This window comes from Furipterus horrens, unplaced genomic scaffold, assembly GCF_987537825.1.
Source record: "Furipterus horrens unplaced genomic scaffold, mFurHor1.1.pri manual_scaffold_4, whole genome shotgun sequence".
NCBI classification, from domain to species: domain Eukaryota; kingdom Metazoa; phylum Chordata; class Mammalia; order Chiroptera; family Furipteridae; genus Furipterus; species Furipterus horrens.
Genome location: NW_028327174.1, coordinates 134,313,844 through 134,331,601, shown reverse-complemented (window position 1 = coordinate 134,331,601; position 17,758 = coordinate 134,313,844).

Below are 17,758 nucleotides of genomic sequence, written 5' to 3'. Positions count from 1 at the left end.
AGAGGCTTGTCGATTTTGTTTATTTTTTCAAAGAACCAGCTCCTAGTTTTGTTGATCTTTTGGATTGTTTGTTTAGTCTCTATGTCATTTAGTTCTGCTCTGATCTTGATGATTTCATTCCTTCTTCTTGCCCTAGGCTTTGTTTGTTGTTGTTTTTCTAGTTCTGTAGCTTTATGGTTAGGTTTTTTATTTGAGATTCTTCTATCCTTTTCAGATATGCCTGTATTGCTATGAACCTCCCTCTCAGGACTGCTTTTGCTGTGTCCCACAGGTTTTGGGCTGTTGTGTGCTCATTATCATTAGTTTCTAGAAATTTCTTGATTTCTTTTTTGATGTCATTGTTAATCCATTCATTATTTAATAGCATGTTTTTCAATCTCCATGAGTTTGGGTGTCTTTGATTTATTTCTCTGTGGTTGATTTCTAGTTTCAAGGCATTGTGACCTGAAAAGATGCTTGATATGATTTCAATTTCCTTGAATTTGTTGAGGCTTGTTTTGTGTCCTATCATGTGGTCTATCCTTGAAAATGTCCCATGTGCATTTGAAAAGAATGTATATTTTGCTTCTTTGGTGTGGAAAGTTCTATATATATCAATTAGGTCCATGTGGTTTGGTGTGTTGTTCAATGCCTGTATATCCTTGGTGTTTCTTTGCTTGGATGATCTGTCTATTGTTGATAATGGAGTGTTGAAGTCCCCTACTATGAGTGTGTTGTTGTTGATATCCTTTCTGTGGTCTTCTAGTATTTGCTTTATGTATTTTGGTGCTCCTATGTTGGGTGCATATATGTTTATCAATGTCATATCTTCTTGATGGATTGTTCCTTTAAGTATTATGAAATGTCCTTCTTTGTCTCTTTTTATTGCCCTTGCTTTGAAATCCGTTTTGTCTGATATGAGGACTGCTACCCCGGCTTTTTTTTCCCAGTCTGTTTACTTGGAAGATTTTTTTTTTATATCCCTTTACTTTCATTCTGTGTAAATCTTTTGTTTTGAGGTGTGTTTCTTGTAGACAGCAAATATGTGGGTCCTGTTTTCTTATCCATTCCGTTACCCTATGTCTTTTAATTGGAGTATTTAATCCATTTACATTTAAGGTTATTATTGACGTGTATTTATTCATTGCCCTTTGTACCTCTGTTCCTCTCCTCTCTCTTTTTTTTCTTCTTTTTTCTTAGAACACTCCCTTTAGCATCTCTTGCAATGCTGGTTTGGTGGAAATGTATTCTTTTATTCTTCCTTTGTCTGAGAAACTCCTTATTTCACCTTTTATTCTGAATGAGAGCCTTGCTGGGTAGAGTATTCTTGGTTGTAGGCCTTTGTTTTTCATTGCTTGAAATATTTTTGACCATTCCCTTCTGGCTTGTAATGTTTCTGTTGAGAAATCAGTTGATAGCCTTATCGGAGCTCCCTTGTATGTTATTTGCTGTTTTTCTCTTGCTGCTTTTAGGATTCTCTCTTTGTCTTGAAATGTTGCCATTTTAATTATGATATGCCTTGGAGTGGGTTTTTGGGTGTTCCTCTTCATTGGAACTCTCTGTGCTTCCTGAACTTGTATAACTTTTTCTCTCATCAGGTTCGGAAAATTTTCTGTCACTATTTCTCCTATCAGTTTTTCAATTCCATGGTTCTTTTCTTCTCCCTCTCTAATTCCGATGATCCTGATATTATTTCTTCTCATGCTATCCTGTAATTCCCTTACATCTTGTTCATATTTTTTAAATCTTTTTTCATTTTGCTGTATTGTCTGGGAGTTTTTCTCTACATTATCTTCTAACTCACTAATCCGATCCTCTGCTTCATTTTAGTCTGCTTTTGACTGATTCTACTGTGTTTTTCAGTTCAGAGATTGTATTCTTCAGTTCTTCCTGGTTCTTGTTAACAGTTTCTATGTCTTTTTTTATGCTGGTGTGGTTCTCTGCAAGTTCCCTGTAATTTTCTTGGAGCTGCTGGTAACTTCCTTGGAGGTTGTCATAGTTGTTTTTAAGGATGTCGAGTATATTGAGCTTCTTCACCAGCATTGTTTTGAATTCCATGTCTGACATTTGGGCTATGTCTATTTCATCTATCTCTCTTTCTGAGGATTCCTCTTTTCTTTTCATTGAGGGGTTATTTTTGCGTCTTACCATGTTGGATTCTTTTTGTTTTTATTTATTTATTTATTTGTTTTTTGTGGGGGGTGGTGGTCTGCTTTGACTTCCCTCCTTTGTGGTATGAGATTCTTTATGGGAGATGTGGGGGTTTCAGTGGTGCAGTCTCTTTGATATCCTGAGCCTGATGTTCTTGAGTTACCCTTTATGTCGTTTGTTTATGCTGTCTGGTTATATTTCAGATGTTCTTTGGTAGGATCTTCCTTCTGGCTAGTTGGTTGAAAGTCACTCTATCCACTTTGTCTTGAGTTCTTTTGTGGAGATGTTGTTAAAAACAAACACACAGCCCAGGCAGGAGACCCACACCCTCAAAAATATCCCCCACCCTCTATCCCACTGACATCTGCCAATGAGCCCGTAGTAATATAAATGTAAAGAGATTAGAGCTTTTATCGGCGGCGGCGGCAGCCGTCCGTCTCGAGAGACGATGGTGTAGCTTCTCAAGAGTCTATCTGAACCGCCGAGAATGGCTGTGCAGTCCGACTCGGGAGTGACATCGTATCTGTCTCCTCCCGTGTTGAATCGACATCTTGCGATGACGCTGAAGCTACAGAGCCTGGGCAGGGTGATATGGAGGGTCTGCTGTTGCCCATGCAGCAGACCCCCCCTCTCTTCGCAGCTGAAGGGTCCAAGGGAAAGACGGAGTCAATACAGCTTGGCTTTTATACTATGAGAAGAATAGATAAGAGTTGTTTTTAGGGAGGAAAAATATAATTTTTGATAGACGGCGTGACAGATTAATAATAGTTGAGACTATGCAAGCCAGTAGGTAATATTTACATTGTATGTTAATAAAAATAGAAGAAAAGGATGGAATAATGCATAATATAGTAAGAAAGTGGGATTGTATTGTATTGGGTTTATATAGTAATTATGTTCTATTATTTACAGTGATAGGGAGGCTAAACTAGACACACAAACAAATAAACAATGATTGAAGATAAAGGATGAGAAGGAGAGGTTATATGCAACATGTTTGAGATAAAATTTGTTTTTCTTTTGGAAGGGAAAAAAACCAACAAAAAAAGAAGAAAGAAAAGAAGAAAGAAAGAAGAAAGAAAGAAAGAAAGAAAGAAAGAAAGAAAGAAAGAAGAAAGAAAAAAGAAAAATTTAAAAAGCAATAAAATCCCAAGAAAAAAGAAGAAAGAAAGAAAGAAACGAAAGAATAAAGAAGAAAGAAAGAAAGAAGAAAGAGTGAAAAAAAAGTGAAAAAAAAAAAGGGATGTTTATACTCCGTTTTAGCCTTGGTGTGTCGCCTTCTTTTTCTGCGTCTGCAGCTGGTCTAGTGTGGCGGTTCAGATGTTCTTGTTTCTTGCCGCACTGCTGTGTGCCCGCGGTTGCCGGCAGGGCGCATTCCCTTGCTGCCCGCTGGAGCCAGCTGAGGTGTCCTTGCGCGCTTGCCCCTGCCCCGCGATTGGCGCCTATTGTTGCCGGGCTGGGGTTTTATTGCGTTCGCTCAGAGGTGTCCCCGAGCGTGCGTCCCTGCACGCGCAGGTGGCCTGATAGCTTGCCCCGCGATTGGCGCCTATTGTCCCCAGGCTGAAGTGTTTTCGCGCTCGCATGCCCGTGCCCTTAGTCCGGCTGAGCGGAGCACCGGGAGTTGGTCTCTTGCCTCTTAGGGTGGGGCCCCGGACACTTGTGCTCAGTGGAAGTGAGAGTCTGTGAGTCGCTGCCGCCCACTGTTCCCGTGCTGCAGCCGCCTGCCTTCCCTCACCCGTCTGGGTGGGCATGAACAGAGCCTGCTCTAGTGGCCTGCTTTCCAGCCTGGGGCCCGGCGCCCATGGGAGCTGGCTAGGGGTGTCTGTGCATGGTCCTCTGCGTGTTCAGTGGGCCCTCCCTGTGCCCGTAGGGGCACTGCTCTTTTGTCCATTGGGGAGTGTCCGAGGGACATCTGGACTCACTGCCCCACACACTTGGGCCAGTGAATGAGAGCACTTCCCTATGTGCGCCCCCGGGACCCAAGGGTAGGGTTGGGGAGTGGATGAGCGCGCCTCTGCGCCTGCGTCCTCAAGAATGGCCTACCACCCCCAAACTTTCCTCCCCTCTCCACCATCCACTAGAGAAAAATATAAAGCAGAATTATGTTCTCACTTGCCTGGGAGCACGATGTCTCCTGTCCTTCAGCGCCAATGCTATTGGTCGAGTCCCGTCTCTGCCAGCGGGCAGAGATCCGCTTTCCTCCCGACTCCTCCCTGGGGTAGCCTGTGGTCGCCAAAAATCCTTTGTGTGCTTCCCGCCACAGCTCGGGCAGCCGCCCCAGTCAGGAATCCTGTTTTGTCCCCTTTTCCTCCGCTATCCTCACTAAACAGGTTGTCCCCAGTGGGTTTTTCTCTAATCCAGCAGTACCATGGCTTGACTCCTGCCAGTGTCCAGCTGCTCACTGAGATGTTCTGTCTGCAATTAGCCCAAACTGCAGACGGGTCTCAGGAATCTGAAAACACAGCATCCCCTCACTCCTCTGCCATCTTCCAATATAAAATTCTAAGAGTAATATATAGGGAAAATTAAAAGATTTAAAAATAATATATATTTCAATATATAAATGCTTGGAATCATCTATATTCAAAGACATAATGAAGTAATTAGATGCTTGAATCTAATATTAATAAATTTAGATTTTCAATTTTGAATTGAATATTATCAAAACATTTAAGCTTATACCACATTTTGAAAATATTATGCATACCTATGTGTGTGTGTGTGTGTATATATATATATATATATATATATATATACACACACAGAGAATCACTTAGAATCACTTAGAATGGGACAGCTCTGAATGCAGACAGGTACAATGTGCTATATTAGGTTAATCACTATCATGAGTAGTGCCGTTCTTTGATGGAATGATAAAATACTCTTGAATGAGTTCCAATTTTTTCCCCAATCTTTTCTTAATTTACACAGGAGTGTTAATTCTGGAAAATTCAGTGAATAAACTGTACAAAAATTGTTTTTGTGTCTACATATAAAACAGAGATGACTTTAAAGTTCAGATGATTATACATTGGGCTTTTAATCTATAAGAATGTCCAACTATTAAAAAAATGATGTGAGTACAGGGCACTTCAGTGTGCGGGAATCTCCTCTTGCAGCAAGACATTTTACATTCCTAGCCCTTGTCCACCAAACGTACCAAACGTATGTAGGAGTGTGCCCAAACATTGTAACAACTTGAAAACCCACATATATCTAAATCTCCTCAAGGGGAGGGACGCTGACAGAGTTGAAAGCTCTGCTCTAGATAATACAGCGAACTTTAAGACCCTCCTTAAGTGCTACCTCTTCTACTAAGCCTTCTTTAACTTTTTCCAGGCTCATCAACATGTCCTTCTTCTGTCCTCCTAGAATCCCAAGGATATTTCTATCTTAGCCATTATCTTTTTATTTTTGGTAATTGTTAGTATACTTGTTTATATCTCTCCTGAAATTATATGGTCCTTGATACTGTAAATGTTTTTATCTCTAACACCTAGCAGAGTTCAGGCACATGTTCTGTACTGAGTATGTGTTTGTTGAAAGCATGCATGCCTGGACTAATGAAATAATTAATAAATGCAAACATCACATTTGCTGAGTCCTCATGATCCAAGCAATAGACTGAGTTTATATTTTAAAAACTTGATTATTTATTACACACATACCATTACATTTTATGATTGGGATTTATGGTAGAATTAGAACAAACTTATATTGAAAAACAATTCTTTCAATAGGATCTTTTTTAAGAAAACACTCTACTGGCATTAAAAGTTAAATAAATAGATATAGGTTACATAAAGACCTACTTCTCATTTCCTTTTACTGAAATTAAGATGTGATAAGTGCTATATCAGTATTAACCCCAAACTACCTTACTATTGTGTAATAAACAAAAAAATGAAAGAGGGCAGATTACATAATGAAATTTATATTTATTTAAACAGACAAACTGTGATTCCTAAGATAATGCTTTTCCTAATTATGCAGCCCATTATACCCATAAGGTCAGTGATGTTAACCTCTTTCCTGAAGCCTTATTTGGGCTCTTACCTGATGTTACCTGTAAACAATCTCAACAGGGCCTGCATTCTTAGCTACTGGGAACATGGATATGGGACCCTCCTAGTCAGGAAGTGGGCTCCAAAATTGTGATTAGATAGACTTATCTCATGTCCCATCCATCCCTCCCAGCTGTTAAGAACACTGGATAACTTTTCAGACTTCTCAGCTCTGTGGAAACAGAGAGGTACGGTGGGGTATCCACCATGTCTCAGGCCAGCTACAGTGGCTCTATTCTGCAGATACGAGAGTTGGGCTCCTTGTGTTTACTTTTTTCATAACCCAAAGACGGTTTAATAGCATTATGGTTTCCAGAAAGACCCAAGCTAAGGATATATATATATATATATATATATATATATATATATATATATATAATAAATATATGATAAATCACTGGGAAAAGGTCACAGCTAAACTTCTAAAATGTCTCATTTGAAGATCTTGTTTTCCTTATATGTGAAAGCACAGGATTCAGATCTGGTTGGGGGCAGCCAAAAGCAAGGACCAGATTTGTACAATCTGTTTTATCCTTTTGTGGGAGGTTGCAGGTAATTATTCCTGAATATACTCCTGATGAAGTCTTGCCTGGGTCATTTCGGGGATAAGTTTAATGGACTGTTTGGGACTTCTTTGTATCTGGACTCAAAGCTAGGATATTCTAATTTTATCATTGTATTTAGGGCATTTTACTGAGAAAGGACGTTTAGATGTCTTTTAAGAAATTATTTTTAAAGCCAAATGGGCATACTTCAATATATACATTAATATGTACTGTAAAGTCTTTTCATTCAAAAGTTTACATAGTCTTTGTTCAGGTATTTCATTTCTCTGTGCAGTTTCCTTCACCTATAAACATTTGCAAATGTTTTTAGAAGATAAACTGGATAGTGTCTGGAAAGTATATTATTTCTTAATAAATACATATGTACAGCAAGTCCTCACTGTCACTGATATGTTCTGTGACTTTAAGCAAAAGGAAGTTTGACTTCCGGCCAAGATGGAGGCATAGACTGACATGCTCTGTCTCCCTCTACAACTAAGAAGGATTACAACTACTGCAAAACTAAAAATAATAAGAAGTTCCAGAAAATAAAGCTACATGGAAGTCCAGCATATGAAGTCATAAACAAGTGATAATCGTCTGGAGGGGTAGGAAGTGCGAACCCGAGGCTGAGAGAGATTAAACTGTGCTGCAGGTGGCAGTCGCAGCAGCGAACAGCAGACCCGGTAAGCAGACACCTGTATTTGGGGGGGAGGAGAGAAGGCCTGCGACCCGGCCCCAGCTGCAGACCAGATCTGTTGGCTTGTGATTCCAACGCCGGGGAAGGCAGACCCCATTGGGAGGCGGCCCTGTTCCTCAGTGGAGAGTAACAGCAGGAATTCTTCTTGGACCCCCACCTCATGCAAAGCACCACAGTGTAATATGAAAGGTTGCCAGGTTGTGACGAGCACACGGGGCTCTGCCCAATATAGCGTAGAAGGTGTGAGAGCACCCCGCCCAAGAAGGAAAGATAAACAAAACGGTCAGAATGGCAGAATTAATGATTGAAATACCGATCACACAGCAAACAAAAAAACAAATAAAAGCCTTGACCGATGAACAAATAGCAAATCTTTCTGAGGCTCAGTTCAGAGCTATAGTCATAAGGCAGCTTACAGACCTAACAGCGGGGCTGAATCAAGACAGGGAAGGAAAGAAGGCTAGTCCTGCTGAAATGAACAAAAATACATACAAGACAGGTGGTGAGGAAGGGGAAGCCATGGATCAAATTAACAAATCGGAACATAGGGAGGGAACAAACAGTCAACCAGTGCAGAAGGAGGAAACAAAAAGTGAGAAATATGATGAGAGACTCAGAAACCTCTGGGACAGCTATAAGCAATTGAACATTTAAATTATCAGATAGCCAGAAGGTGAAGAAGAAGAACTAGAAATTGAAAAATTATGTGAAAAAATAATGAAGCAGAACTTCCCTAACTTGGGGAAGGAAATGAACTTACAGGTCCAGGAAGCACAGAGAGTTCCAGATAGGCTGGACCCAGGGAGAACCACACCAAGACACATTATCATCAAAATGTCAAAAATTAAACATAAAGAGAGAATCTTAAAAGCAGCAAGAGAGAAGTATTACGTACAAAGGGGTCCAATTAGACTATCAGCGTATTTCTCAAAGGAGACTTTATAGGCAAGAAGGGACTGGCAAGAAATATTCAAAGCAATGAAAAGCAAAAACCTACAACCACGATTACTCTATCCAGTGAAGCTGTCATTCAGGATAGAAGGGCAGAGAAAGTGCTTCCAGGAAAAAGTAAAACTAAAGGAGTTCATCAGATCCAAACCACCGTTATATGAGATGTTAAAGGGACTGGTTTAGAAGAAGGAGGATCAAAACTATGAACATTAAAATGAAAACTGTATCACAACAACCAACAACAGAAGGTAGGGAATCGAAACAAAGGCAAACTAAGTAGGCAATGAGAGGGGAAAAAGAATGATAGGTATGGGGAACATATTGGGGGGAGGTCAGCAGGGAGAGGGGAGGGGGAAAAGGGAGGGAGATGATGCAGGAATTAAGAAGCATAGTAGAAGGGAGTAGAGTAGACAGGAAGATGTTGAGAAGAACTATATGCACAACCAATGGGCATGGACTAAGGCGGGGGCACAACTGGGGGAAGGGGGGAGCAGGGGGGAAAGAAATTCGGATAACTGTAACAGCATAATCAATAATAAAAAAAAGGAGGTTTAACAAAACTAATTTTGTCATAGGTGAATTGATATAAGCAAGGTTAAGTTCTTAGGTGTGCCATAACAAGATGTTGAGTAAAAGAAACTTGTGTTATTCGGGTGCCTGCTGTATTCAGAATATATAGTCTGAATATATACATTCAGAAATTAGATAGGTAGGTGATAGATAATGAATTTCCCAGAGAAAGCCCAATCCTGGCGGGATCTCAGATCTACTTGGCAGCAGGGCAGTCCTGGGATGAGAAACACCTAATGCCACCCCCCACCCCTACCCCAACCCCAGTGCCAGAGGCCCCTGGTTTTAGAGTCCTCCACAGGAGTATGGCCGGTGCCACCTATCTAGTAAACCCCAATGCCCCATCCCAGGTCTCCTAACTCACAGTGCTTAGGCTTTGTGCCCTGGGAGCCCAGCCAAGTGCCAAGACCTGCTCTGGTTCAAAGGCTGTGCAGACCTCCAAAGGCCGAAATGAGGGAGTGAACTGCTCAACCTCAGTATGAAATCTAGAGCTAGAGCTCTCCAGGAGGCCAAGGGCAGCAACGCTGACTTCTTGTGAGGAACCCGAGACTCAACTCCATGCCTGCCAAGCTCCAAGACTGGGCCAACCTAAACTATTATCCTTGGGGCCAGTTGTTTCCCCTGGCAGCTGTGATATGTCTAGAATGCATCCCAGGGGATCACAGCTGGCAGTCCCTGAAGGCTTCACCCTGAAGAACAGCCCCAGGGCGCTACTCTCTTTCAGACCCAACCCACACTGGAGGAGCTGGTTCCTTGACTCAAGCCCCTCCATCAGAAAACTGCTCTTTAGAAAACAATGGGGGATGGGAGAGCTGGGGCTAAGGCCTAGGCTGGGTGGGTGGAGTGTGGGACTTTGCCACGAGGCAAACAGGGTGCAGTTGGAGCCTGCAGCGCGTGCTATGTGGCCTCGCTCTATTATCTTTGTTACATAATTACAGTAATAAAATTTGTAGGAAAAATAAAAACGATCCTATAAAATTAGATACCAAGACTTGTAAATATACACTTACAGGTTGCAACAAGAAAACAAAAGATAGTAAAAAGTAAGATTATAAAGGATGAGCCAGGACACTTCCCCAGTCACATGACAAAATAAACTAATACAGATTTAGTTCTCCTTTTACATTACACCGCACAGAGTCAAGCTTAAAAGACATGATGATGCAAGAGATCTGGCCAGACTGAAGGGCAGAGGAAACACCAAGTGAGGGGTCGGGGTCACAGGAAACCAGAAGGTAGGGAGGTGAAGCCATAATAGCGACAGATTTCCCTACCCCTGGGCTGAAATACAGAGGATACAAAGAATAGATTAAGGAGATATAATGGCAGAAAGAACATTTTTGAATAAATGGCTGAGACTTCTCCAGAATCAAAAGAAGTTATCAGATCAAAGTACACTGAGTCCCCAGTAAGATTTCAAGATTTAATTCTATATATAAAAATTAAAATATTATTTATATATCTATCTCCAGGAACAATAAGGAAATGTTAAACTGAGCAGAGACAGATTACCTACAAAACAACAATTATGCTTAGTATAGACCACTCATAAGCAGCAATAGAAGCAATATAAAATGGAATATCTTCAAATCTTTAAAATCTGGTGCACGGACTAACTTCTACATAAGAACAATGTATAAAAAAGGACATTTTTAAACAGTGTGAGAGATTTGATTACTAACTGGCTCTCACTAAAACCAATAAAAGATCTGATTCAGGTTAAATAGAGTCCAGAAAAAGGAGCAAGATACAAGAAGCATGTAAATCAATATGAAGTTGATAAAAATTGTGATAGTGATGAGTAATTTTGTAGAATATTGAAAGATGTTGAAACCAAATATACATATGAGAAAACAATGTCATAAGGTGGTTAGTGTTAAACTTCTAAGGTTTTTAAAATTATTTAGAAGAATGCAGAAATAAAGGTTACTCTTAGATATTGTTAAATCAAAAATGTTTGTTAAAATTTAAGCCTAAACATTATGAGAAAAGACTAAAAGACAGTTTTTAAATAAGAGTGAAACAAAGGCACACAGCAAATGTAATCCCAGCAACAGAAGGTAGGGAATTAGACAAAAATCAAACAAAGTTTGGTAAATTAAAAACAAAAAGAAAATGATAGTATAAACACATGCATAATAGTAGTAATTATAATTAAAATTAAATAGATTAAACTTACTCCTCACAAAATATTTTTCCATTGAAATCCTTTCTGAAATCTCAGACAGAGATTGGACAAGAGCCCTATTTGAAAAACACTGTTACCAGTTACTTCAGATGAGGGATTTTACCTTTTAAAAAGTTTAGTGAAAAAGAATTGTTAACTAATTTAAGTCAATGATACCCTTTTAAAACTATATCTAAGTAAGTTTGGGTTTTCTAAACCAAAATATGTGTCTTTTTTTTTTTTTTTTTTTGTAGAGTCACAAGTTATTTATCTCTTCATCTGTTAAAGAAGAAATATTGGAAGTAGACAAAACCTGTATTTACTGTAAAGATTTTGGGGCACAGATGAGGTAAGGAAGCCCTGTTGTATTATGGGGCTGAATTAAGTCCATCTGTGTGTGTATGTGTATAATACAATATTATCAGAATATTCAGTAGAATAAATTTACATGTTCCAGTCCCTCATACACATTTATTATTTCTTTTGTAAGATACTTGAATTTAAAACTAGAATTTAAAATTTTATAAGTTAAGAAATATCTCAGCTTTTTTTTTTTAATTCAGGAAATTCCAAGTAGGTTGGTCTCATTTTCCTTTTAAATATTTTCTTTTCCCATTGAATAATGAGACTTGTGATTTGTTCTCTTAATTACCTTTGTTATAAGCTTACTTCTTTTTTTAATAGTACAACCTTAAACCAAGATCAAATTACTGTAGTTTATTTAAAATATTATGCAAGTGTAACCTTCCTCTTTTCCATTTGAAAATTTTTCCTTTCACTCTTTGGTAACTAATGTGACATCTTTAGATATAGACCCTGTAGAGCTCTGAAGACTTAGGACTTTATCTGTAGTCCTTTTCAGCTTTCCATGCCAATTATTCTTTTACTTTGAACTGAGATTTATAAATGTCTAAGGGAATTTTGCATGATGTTTATTTTAACCTCCAAAACTAGTCTTGTTTCGAATATTATGCATAATTTGCTCCTTATATAATGCAAAGAATGTGGCTTAGATTAATAAAATCTTATATTACACAATTTTCTGTTTTTCTGTCTCTGTGGTCATGCACACATGACTTCATGTGTTCATAATGAGATGGAGGTAGAGACTAATGTTACTGAACATTTGCTATTTTACCCATCTATAGCAGGCACATTTCATAAACAACTTAATGTAACATTTTAAATTCCATGAGTTAGTTTTAAGTTTCCCCATATTCCAGAGGAGCAAAAGGAGTATTTACTGAAGTCACAATATTTATGTCTTTCACATTCTAATCTAAAAGGTATGATGTTAATTTCATTTATGGGATATTTTGAATGAAAATATTTTTTTCTTTTACTGCCATAATAGTAGTCTCTTTTCTGGGGCTTGACTTTAAAGACTGGAGTTTATTTTTATAAAGCACTGGTAGTTAAGAAAATTTTTTAGTTTCTATATTCTCTTCTATTTTTATACTTAGTTTTATGCATAATATTTTCCATTTTGAGATCATTTACCCTATAATGTCTTACTTTAAGATCTTAGATGCAGCCATTTAAAATACTATTTTAAATAGTTACTACAATGTATTATTTTAGAGAACATAAATTAGAATTCATTATATATATATATATATATATATATATATATATGTAATTTCTGATTTTCTCCCCCTTAAAACTCTGAGTAAGTTTTTTGTTTAAGTTGATGAGACCCTGGTATCTATTGGGTGATATATTCTAGAATTAGTCCTTTGTGGGGAGTATCATCCCTTTTCTTTGGCTTTATTAGATATAGTTGCACCCAGTAAGGCAGGCACTTCTGCTTCAGCCAACTGCATTCTAAATCCTCTCTATGTGGGTTTTCTGTGTTGGCAGTGCACCATTCTTCAGAATCTCTTCCAGAAACTGAAAATGCTCATCAGGTCATACTTGTTCTATTCTCTTCAGTTCAAGAAGTGAGGGTTCATTCACCAAGGAGGTGCATTTACCAATTTAGCTCCTTGTGGGGGCTTTGTGTTTTGGAAACAATTGTTCCACACTGAAGAAAATAAATACTTTGGACTTTATTTGGTTCAGTCAATAAACTTTTACCGAGCACCTACTATGGGCTAAGTGCTAAACAGAATGGTGAATGAGACAGGTCTTCTGAAAGAGACTAAAAGATGAAAAATGTCAAGAAAATGTAAAATAGAGAGTGGTTGGGGAGCCTTTTAACAGCATAGTTTGGGAAGCCCTCTTTGAGAGGTGACGTTTAACTTGCATGTTGAATGATGCAGCTCAAGATGCTGCTTAATGCAGGGAAACAATGAAATATGCAGAAACATATGAGGGAAGATCTAGAGAGGACTATCATTGGTGAGAACACACTCTTTCAAAGGTTATGACCTTGATACAGTGGAAGCGTAGAAAGAAGCGAAGAGTGATAGTGATTGGTCAGCTGAAGGAAAGAGACAAAAGTAATTGGCAATGTCACTGCTGACTCGTTTTTGTCCCCTTCTTGGACTTCATCTTAACTCATTTCCTGTTAACACTTTCTATCACTCTTTCTTCTGAGCCTAAATTTCTTCACATAATTTTCTAGAGCTCTCTGATCTGATTTGTTTTTTTCAGCATGTATCCCTTTACCTGAAGTCAGAATAAGCAATATTTTTTTTCCTGAAAGATTTAAACTAGAGTGTATTCATATATATTTTTGAAGTCTGTATTTTATTTGTATCCCTGAATCCAAAATTATCCCTGATATTTGAATGCAAAATATTCTGTTTTAAATTATTTCTACAAGGAAGCTTTAAAAGCTATACTTTAAAAATAATTATGGGTTATTTTACAACAGCTGTGCTCATCCTTATATTTTGTTTTATATACTTAATATTCAGGCCTTTCTTCATTTTTTTGTTTCTGTCTTTAGGTTTCTTCGAGTTTTACTTTGGTTCTACCTACAGTCAGTCTTCTCAGTAGTCACCCCATTATATAATTGCAGCAATTGAGTCTTAACATACTCATAACATTTACATAATAAATGGTTCTTTGTCCAGTTATTTCCCAAGAGGAAATTAATCCTTGGGTGTGGAGGTGCAATTCCTGAGCTAAGTGCATGTTTGACCTAGCCAGGTACCTAAACAGAAAGTTGTTCCACTACTGAAAACTGAGTGGAATGCCTAACCGCTCATGGTGGTCTTAAAGGAAAGTAGGAGACATCTGTCAGGATCCTCTAGGCAGTTCAGCTTTCTAATCAGACTATCTGAATTCCTGAGTGAAAGATTAAAAAAAAAAAAAAAGCCTATTCATAAGGCAGTCACTCAACAGTAATAAAGCAGATGTTTAAACAAGGTACATTAGCCATATCTGTCAGTCTGTCATTTAGTGAAGAGGTGGAGGTGCAGTGGAGAGCAGAGGAGAAACAGATGAGGGAGAGGAAGCAAAGAACAGACCTTTAGACCTGAGTGTATGAGCAATTGATGCGCTTATATAGAAGCAATGGCTTAAAATAACAATGTGGCAGCCTAAAACACTGTTGCAAATATGAAACAGTAGCTCTAATTTACTGATTTTGAAATATGTCCAGAGAGAAAGACTGGGTCAAGCTAAGTGAACCACAGCTGAGAGAGGGAACATATTTTATATTCCTTATTTTTTATATGCATTATTTTGGTAGGGGCATTTGGCCAGGGTGTATGTGTGTTTTTGTGGTGAGTATCTAGAAAATATTTTTCCTAAAGAGCTATTTTTGTTTGTTTGTTTGGCTGTGATGTAATGGAAATTATGTGTTTGGTGTTTGGAACTGGGTGAATTGTTCCGTCTTTCTGAGGTCTGATTTCTTTATCCATAAGATGGTAATAATAATTCACACTTTGAGGAGCTATTATAAGAACTGGAAGTTAGGGGCTTCCAGTTAAGATGGTAGAGTAGGTAAGTTTGATAGCCACATCCTCCCACAACTACATCAAAATTACAACTAAACAACAGCAAAACTATCATCCAGAACTGTCTGAAATCTAGCTGAACAGAAGTTGTATAACCAAGGAAAAAGAGAAGAAGCCCCATTGAGACTGGTAGGAGGAACAGAGACATGAAATGGGCTCGTCTCACACCCATGTGTGGCAGTGAAGAATTGCGAGGGGTATCTCAGTGGTGGAGGTCCCCCCCTGAGGAGCGATGGGTCCAGCTCCACACCAGACCCCCCCCAACTTACCCTAGGGTTTTGATGTCAGAAAGAGAAGTCCTCATAACTTCTGACTATGAAAACCAGAAGAGACTGTGGCTGAGTGAGATGGAACCCCAGGCATTCCTCTTAAAGGGCTCACACACAGACTGACTTGGACTCACTATCTCTGTGCTCTGGCACCTGTGCAGCAGCTCAAAAGGCTCTAGGGATATATGGGGAGGAACTGAATTGTCTGGCATTAGGGCAATGGCTGGAGGGGCACTTTCTCCCAGACAGAAGTGCTGGTAGAAGCCATTGTTCCTTTGCTGAGCCCTTCTCCCACAGAACCAGCAGGTAGATGACATATCTGAGTTTCCATCAACCTGGCTAAGGCTGTAGCTCTGTCCTGGTGATTCTCTGAGATCCTTCTCCATCCAACTTTCAGGCCCATCAGAACCATTTCCAGTGACTTTTTTCATACAAACAGCCTCTCTTGGCTCATGCTTTTGAATTTTCTAAATTTTCCTAAACAAGCAGAATATGGTCTCAGTATGCCTCATGCCTCTTGCTAAGTGGCCTCAGGTCTGGCACTATTGGAGCAAGCTTTGGATTGCAGCTTGACCTCTTCTGGACCCCTCCATGCCCAGCAAAAGAGGCAGTCATCTGAAGATCATGCTGCAGCTCGTGCTGGGTGGCTCCCTCAGAACACAAGCTGTGGCTGACTTTTGCCTGCACTTCCTCAGAGGCCCTAAGTGAGTGTAGCTGGTGGACAGCTTCAGACCATGCTGAAACACCACCCAACCACCTCCACAAGTGACATAATTCGAGGAGCAGACTCATCGGGCACCAGAGCCCAGCTGAAGTGAGTCTTCTTCTGTTGGGTCATCCCCTGCACAGCAGATCCTTCATGGTAGTGGTTATGGTCAGTCTTCACAGCTAATTGGACCGGGGGTAAATGGCCCCCATTGATATGCCAATAGCAATTAAAGCTCAACTATACAGGAGAGTACACAATGCCCTGACCTGGAACATAAACTAAGTGTCCAGCTCAGGTGACTGGAGAGACTGTGGCACTGGGTCTTATAGGACACTACTACATAAGGCCACTCTACCAAGACCAGGAAGCATAGCAGCTCTACCTCATACATATAAACAAACACATGGAAGCAGACACAATAAGAAGACAAAAAAATATGTTGCAAATGAAAGAACAGAACCGAATTTCAGAAAAAGAACTGAATAAAATGGAGGCGACTAATCCACTAGAGGCAGAGTTGTAAACACTGGTTATAAGGCTGTGCAATGGTCTCAGTGAGAACTTCAACAAAAAGGTAAAAATGGAACATAAAAATGGAGATAGAAAACATAAAAAGGACCAGTAAGAGATAAATAACACACTAACTGAAATGAAGAATAATTTACAGGGAATCAATAGTAATGTAGATTAAGCAGAGGATCAAATAATCAATTTGGAAGGTGAGGAAGCAGAAAATACACCATCAGAACAACAAAAAGAAAAATTTAAAAAATTAGGATAGTGTAAGGAACCTCAGGGACGACTTCAAGTGTACCAACATTCACATGATGGGGGTACTAGAAAGAGAAGAGAGAGAGAGAGAGAGCAAGAAATTGAAAATCTATTTGAAAAACTAATGATGAAAAACTTCCATAACTGGGTAAAGGAAATGGGCATAAAAGTCCAGGAAGCACAGAGAGTCACAAACAATATGAACCAAAAGAGACCCATACCAAGATACATGATAATTAAAATGCCCAAGGTTAAAGACAAAGAGAGAATCTTCAAAGAAGTAAGAGAAAAGCAGTTAGTTACCTACAAGGGAGCCCCCCCATAAGACTGTCAGCTGATTTCTCAACAGAAACTTTTCAGGCTAGAAGGAATTGGCAAGAGATATTCAAAGCAATGAAAAACAAGGACCTACAACCAAGATTAGTCCACCCAGGAAAGCCATCATTTAGAATCAAAGGACAGATAGATAAACAGCCTCCCAGACAAGAAAAATCTAAAGGAGTTCATCACCACCAAAACAAATATTGCAAGAAATGTTGAAGGGTCTTCTTTAAGAAGAAGAAGAAAAAAATATATGAGTAATAAAATGGCAATAAATACATGCCTATCAACAGTTATTCTAAATACAAATGGATTAAATTCTCCACTCAAAAGACATATGGTAGATGAATGGAAATGAATAGATAACAAAACAAAATCCTTAAATATGCTGTCTACAAGAGACTCACTTCAGGTCAAAAGACACACATAGGCTGTAAGTAGAGAGATGAAAGAAGATATTCATTTTATAAAAATGAAACAATAAAAAGTGGCACAGCAATATTTATACCTGCAAAATTTACTTTAAAACAAAGGCTATAACAAGAAGGACCCAACAATTACAATTCTAAGTATTTATCTGAAGAAACTCAAAACACTAAATAAAAAAGACGTATATATCCATATATTCATTGCAGCATTGTTTACAATAGTCA